The sequence below is a fragment of the Prunus dulcis genome, chromosome 5, assembly GCF_902201215.1.
Source record: "Prunus dulcis chromosome 5, ALMONDv2, whole genome shotgun sequence".
NCBI lineage: Eukaryota > Viridiplantae > Streptophyta > Magnoliopsida > Rosales > Rosaceae > Prunus > Prunus dulcis.
In genome coordinates this window covers 6087230-6094279 of record NC_047654.1, presented here as the reverse complement: position 1 = coordinate 6094279, position 7050 = coordinate 6087230, and positions in this window count along the sequence as shown.

The window sequence follows — 7050 nt, the reverse complement described above, 5'->3', positions numbered from 1 at the left end:
CTCTCTCTCTCTCTCTCTCTCTTTCTAGCCATTTGGAATGGTTTTCGAGTTGAGGATAGGCTTATCCCTGATGGGATGGCTTTCGAAGAATGGTTATTAAGAAATTTGCAGGCTAAAAGGAAGGAGTATAATAGTTTGCCTTGGCCATTGGTTTTTAATATATGCTTGTGGCTTACATGGAAATGGAGATATAAAGGTATGGTTGAGCATAATTGTCATGCCTAGTGAACCGCATCAGTTCATTTTTCAATATGCTTTGGAGTCGTTTAATGTTGTCAAACCACTTTCTCCTACTTCTCTATCTTCTATGGTTCATCTTTATTAGATAGCTCCGATCATTGCAAATTCATTTTCTTTGCACCTTCTTTTGCTTAAAAAAAAAGCCACTGACTATGACAATTGGTTAGAGGCTAACCAACAACCAAAAAGCTTCCCTTCTTCTCGTCCACCTGATATTTTGTATGCATAAGTTTGTACCAATCAATTATTAAGCCAAATATAGCCTTAAAATAATGCAAAATCCATCTCCAGTCAGGGGCTAAAAAAAAATTTGGCCAAATTTGAAGGGCCATATTTAGCCATTTAGCCCTCCAACCAGGTCACTTGAAGCCTAGCTTTAGCCCAGGCCAAAATTTTGTGTGGGCCCAAAGCATGTGGTGCTAAAGAAGAGAAAGTATCACGCGTGGGCATGAGCATGAAATATCTCGTGTAACTGCATATCCAAAGGCTGATATTAAAGGCGCGCTAATATTAACAATGATGTTAGCTAGCCGTTATTATTATTATTATTATTATTATTATTATTTCCTTTTAATCTTTTAAATGTATTTAAATTCATTTTTATATATATATATATATATATAAAAAAATGGTTCTGACCAAATGTTATTTTTTTTTCTCTCTTTTTACCTTTTAAATGTATATATAAAATTCTTTTTTTAAACAATACATAATAATGGAATGTATGAGTGTTATACCACATATATATAATAAAATATGGAGGGCCTTAAAATATAGCCATGCATGGCTGGAGAGGGAAAAATTTAGCCCTACATTATCCTTTAAAAATTTAATATTTTACAAGGATAAAATGATAGCCATGGACTACATTTAGCCCTAATTAGTTTCCAATCTAATCAAGCTAGAGAGGCATTATTAACAAAAATTTAATTATATAGACCCAAACCTCCAAATATTTGGGCTTACAAATTGTTTCCCAAGAGAGAGGATGAATTTTAGGAGAAGTTCCCTAGAAGAAATTTCTAATAAGCTTCTGAATATGAATAACAACACATTAAATAAATATTGCGGCATGTTGAGAAGAAATAAGGTGTGACAAAATATGCATCGATATAATTTATAAATGACTACAACATGGTGAACTACAAGCTAGGGATGGCAATTGGTCGAATTTGGGGTGGATATGCCATTCTCATCCCCATCCCCGTTAAGCTTTTTTCCCCCATCCCTGCCTTCATACCTGCAATATCAGGGATTCCTCATCCCCACCTTCGATGGGGAATAGGTTCTCCAACCCACTCCATTACAAAAGAAAAAAACCAATATATAACGACTTTGTTGGAAAAAAAAAAAACATTAAGGCAAAATAATGAATATATATATATATAATTATAAGACAATATAAGAATGTTTATATATAGACCGGAAGTTAACTAAATAAATAAGTAGTGTAGCTTAAAATTTGTAGAAATTATATAAATATATAATTGTTGTAAAGTCAAGAATGTGGAGCCCAAAATGGTAATGATGATGCTTGCCAACACCCACGTGAAGCCAAAGAAAAATGAATAAGCAGCCACAAAATTCTGCCTATAAATAATGCTTCCCCCCTTCCTATGCAAGACACACGACTATCAGAGAAGGAAGAGAGAGAGAGCTCAGAGAGAAAGAGGAGAAGGAAGAAATAGGGAGAGTGAGTGGAAAGAAAAGAGAGCAGAGAGAAATTCTCCAAGAGAGAAAAATCAGTGAGCCACATATATTGTAAACACTAAAGTTGTAGCCCTATTATTTTACATAGTGGAAAAGTTACTGCTGCTGCTCTCCGAGGACGTAGGCATAGCCGAACCTCGTTAAATGTCTTGTCTCATCTACTTTACGTGCAGCTCAATATTTGCAGATATTCCAGTTATTTTATAACACGTTACAGCACGAGAAGCTCTCAGGTGTACTGGTGACATTGGAAAAGCAGAGGCTTGAATTCAAACATGCACAAAACCAATTTAATGTGATAAGATATGTTGGAAAGTTGTTTTTGGTTTAATATATTATAATGGCAAAAAGAAAAGAACATATGCAATTGGGAGCATGCATATGCACAGAACACATCCTTATCATTCGATTATTGTTTACTTTTATATATGGTTATCTTATATATATAATTATAATATCAATGGTAATATAATATATTATATTTATTTGCTCTTGTATTACTAATCACTAATAAAAATGGACCCTTGGTAATATTAAACATAATATCAGTGGGAGGCCATTAGTAATACTAACACTTTTCTTATTCGGTGGTAGTTTTATCCCCACATTTATTTTATTTACTGTATGGTGTAGGTTCATTATCCATACAATTTATTTACTGTATGGTGTATGTTTATTACTCATACGACACAATTTATTTGCTATATAGTGTAGGTTTATTACCCATACAACAGTATTTATTTAAAAGTGTGGCGTGGGTGTATCGTCCAAACTACTGCCTTTATTCTTATTTAAAAGTATGGAGTAGAATTAGTACCCATACAAGCACATTTACTTTATCGCACATTTACTTTATTATTTAAAGTATGGTGCGGAATTAACGTCCATACATGAGGCAATTTAATTTATGAATTTACTTTATCGCACTTTTACTTTTACTTAAAGTATGATATGGAATTAACCCTCATACTTTATGAATTTACTTTACGGCACATTTAATTTTATTTAAAGTATGGTGTTGGTTTATCGTCCATACCAGCAATTTATTTATCAGCAATTTATTTACAAGCAATTTATTTTATGGATTAATTGTGCGGTATGATGAGTTTTTACAGTATACAGATCAGGACCAGGAGCTCCTTGATCCTCATCATACAACTACATCAGGACTTGAAGATCCTTGATGATGATATTGATATGAGAGCTGGCAGTCTCTCCGGTGCTATACTTGTAAACAAGAGATCGGACTTGAAGATCATTGATCCCTGACATGTAAATAAAGACTTAGAGTTCCTTGATAATGTAACAGTACCGTATTTGTTAATATGCCGTACACATAAAAAATAACTGTACTAGCAAGTGTACTGTACACATGAATAGATACGTATTCATGACTTGATGAATAGTATCGTATACATGAATCGTGACATATATATATATATTAACCATTTTGGGTAAATTGTCACTATATACAAAAGGGAACTTGCATTTCTTTAAACTCATGGATGAGCAATTGAATGAGATGCCAGAAGTTCCTCAAAATATGGACAATTATGTAAGGACTTGAAGTCCCGAAATATGTACAGAAAATTGTAAAAATGTCAATACCATGAGAATATGTGATTTTTGCATGAAGTTCAAAATCTAACAGTGTTGAGAACCTAAAGTTCCAACAGTTAAATGGACAACCCTTGAGGTATTATTGCAAATTGTGGTACACCACATATTTCTTTGGCATAAGAAAATGATGAATTTAATAAAGTTCGATTATGTTATAATCGACAGCTCAAGGAAGAAATATATTTTATGAATTCCGGTTGTTAAGAATACACCATGAAATGGATAATATCAGGATAAACCTCAAAGGATGAATGGAGGCTCCCCATATATTTTGTTATATTATATGATTTGGACAGGAAGCTCATGAATCCAAATATATGAGAAAATCTCAAACCTGAAATTTTGGGTATAAAGTAGTTAATGCTCTTCACTACTCTATTGCAATATTATCATGACTTTCCTCAATTCATATTTCGTTCCTCAATTTAGCATGGGCCAACAGTTCTGAACTCACATGCATTGAAATATGTAATTTGAGAGATTTGATGTGGTTATTTGAACCTATAAGGCACAAGGTTCCAAACCATCATTTTGAAAAGACGTGAAAACTACAGGTGCAAGTTAAAGAATTTGCGCAATTATTATAATAGGAAAGAAGGCATACAACAGATTAATTTTTCCACCCGCAAGGAAAGGCAGGCTCTTCAAAATCTATAAAAATTACATTATGTTCTGAAAGCCCCTGGAGGAAGATGACGGCGCCTCTTAAACTTAGCCATGAGCCTCTCGTGGTCTCCCAAAATCTTTTCATTGGAGACCTGCATCATGTCTAGCCTTCTTAGCGTATCAACGGAGTACGAACTCACCAATTTCAACAAGGCATTATTCCCTTCTTTAAGTTTCTCAACCTCCTGTTGAGACTCAAAATAGACGAATTTTCAGTTGTCAGCTCCTGAACCTCGTTTCCTCTGGCACGTAAACGATTAGCCATGTTAGAAACAGAAGTAGCACTCTGAATGCTAAAAGCCATTGAGTCATCAATAGCCTCTTCCTCAGACCTTCTTGTTAGCAGTATTTCATCCATAGGAGTAAGGAAATTCCTAGCTACTATGACAGCAGTAGCATCATTCATCATCACAGAATCATTAAATGTGATATGACAATTTTGGGATACAAAGGAAGGACGCCAAACTTTGGCATCACGGGTTGTTGTGGGAGCATCATTTAAATTGAAATAATTTGGGTGAGAAGAAGAGGAAGCCATTTCAAGAAGGTTTCAAGGAAAGTTTTAAGAGAAGCTGAATTTTCAGAAAATGGAGAAGTTGAGTTTAAACGCAGTTATTCCAATCATGTCTTGCAGAGGCAATATCTATAGGCGGAAATATGGCAACGGTTTCCAGGATCCCAATATTCTCTCTGATCCCCATATTCTCTTTTTCTTTCCCAGATTCCAAAACTTCATACGACCTCCAATAATGTCTGTAGGCACTTTCGGCATTTTCAAAGATTATTTTCGTCAAAGCCGATCTTGCGGATTTCACAGAGTTACTTTTTCAAAAGCACCCTGAGAATTTCGTAAATTTTCTGTGGTTAATTTGAGATTCACCGGACTGAACTATTCCCTTTATTTGTGTATAAATATGCTACTAACGAAATTTTCTTTGCAGAAGACATCCAGTTTTCTCCATACATAGTGATGCAATATCCACCTATTTTTCCTGTTAGTGAGCACTCAATGTGCTTAAGAAGCAAGACTATCTCTGATCATCATCCATTCAAGAAGCGAGACTATCCATGATCACGTTTCGGCGATGTCGGGGAGTTGTAAAGACGACCATTTGCTCTAATCTCCTGAAGTTCTTCTAGACTAGGAGAAATGAGAGTTTGTTGTCTACTCCCACCAGCTTCCTTCCTTGATTGCTTACCTTATCCTGCAATTAATATCACAATTTTTTTTTGCACTTTGTCTCTTTTTATAACTCTCTGTTCATAAGAGATTTTATTTCTTTAGAACGAACATCCATGAAGTGATCCTAACTCTGAGGGTTATTTGTTTTGACAGAGACAAAAGAGTTGTGATTTTTGCTATTGTAGGATATAACTAGATCATCAAGCATTACACTGTATTTGCTGAGCCAATACGAGCTTGAATGATATTTGAGCAAGGTTTCTCCCACATAAGAATGTAAGCAATACTTGTAAGAACCCAAAATAAAATATCTAAAAAGAAAGAAAATATCTAAAAAGTAAAGAAAATATCTTTTAGCGAAAAGATCAAATTGCCCTTGCATTTTTTTTAATGGAGAAAATTTGACTTTTTGATCGAGAAAGAATTTGGAAATTCCGCTTGAGCCATTGCGTAAAGCACGGCGAAAGGAGTCCGTAGACACGGAGTGGGCCCGAATCGGAGTTGTAACGGAAAAGTTATGGTCAAAAGAGTCTCAGTGGCATAACCGTAAATATTTCGAAGTTGCATCTATATAAACCCAGACTCTGCGCGAAACGGGCCACCGACTTCCAGAGGGTGCTGGCGCGGCCTCCGAGCTCCAATGGCCACGGGACCGGTGGCGTTGGAACCGCCATCGAGTCCCCTACCTTTTCCAACCGACATCCACCCCGGGGCCGCCCTGAGCTGGCCGGACAATCGTGTTTTCCGACGGAGGTTCGTTCGAAGCTACCCAAACTTCCAGCTTGAAATTCTTCCTCGTTCCTCCACCACATTGATCGAGTAAGGTATGGTTTTTGAGCTATTTTTCGTGCTCTAGCTGTTGGGTATATGGGCTTCGATCTATTTTAGCTCTAAGGGGTTCGATTTTGAACTTGAAAATTTGGCCGAACTTCGGCCCTTCGAAACTACTGTTTCCGGTCACTTTTTGGGGGTTGTCCAAGAACAAAAGTGACTCCAAATGGGGTGTTTTACCTAGAATAGGAGTTTGGAGTCTCGGTTCCACGATTTTTCGGCACACCCGAATCGCTTTGGACACCCGATCTGCCCCGCGCGTGTGGCGGCGCGTGGGCCAGGGTGGTGGCACGGCTCTGGCCAGTTTTGAGGTCCTCGTGTTGTCACGAGCGCGTGAGATTTCACGGATCCCGATTCGGAGTCCGTTTGAGCCCCGAACGGATTTTCCATATCGCGCGGTCCGTGGGTGCAGTGTCGTGTGATCGTTGGATCCCGTTGAATTTTGGATATGTCGGTCTACGTGATTTCAGGATCGCGTAGGATTCGACGGATCCCGAATCGGAGTCCCGGATACTCCGGAATCGCGAACCCTGGGGCTAGGGTTAGGGTTTTAAGCGATAACGCGATTTTGGCCAATCCGACCGTCCGATTCGGACCAATTTCGCAGAACTTGGTTCCCGCCCTATGAGAAACTTTCCGGGAAGCTCAGATTGGCCATCGGAGACCGTGGACCCACGGGGTCCCGGATCGGCCGATCGAGCAACTCATCGCTTATCGAGGTTCTGGGTCTCTTGAGGCCGGCCTAACTATTTAAAAAGCTGAGGCGGGGATAGGAATAACTGGAATAAGTGTTTGTATTT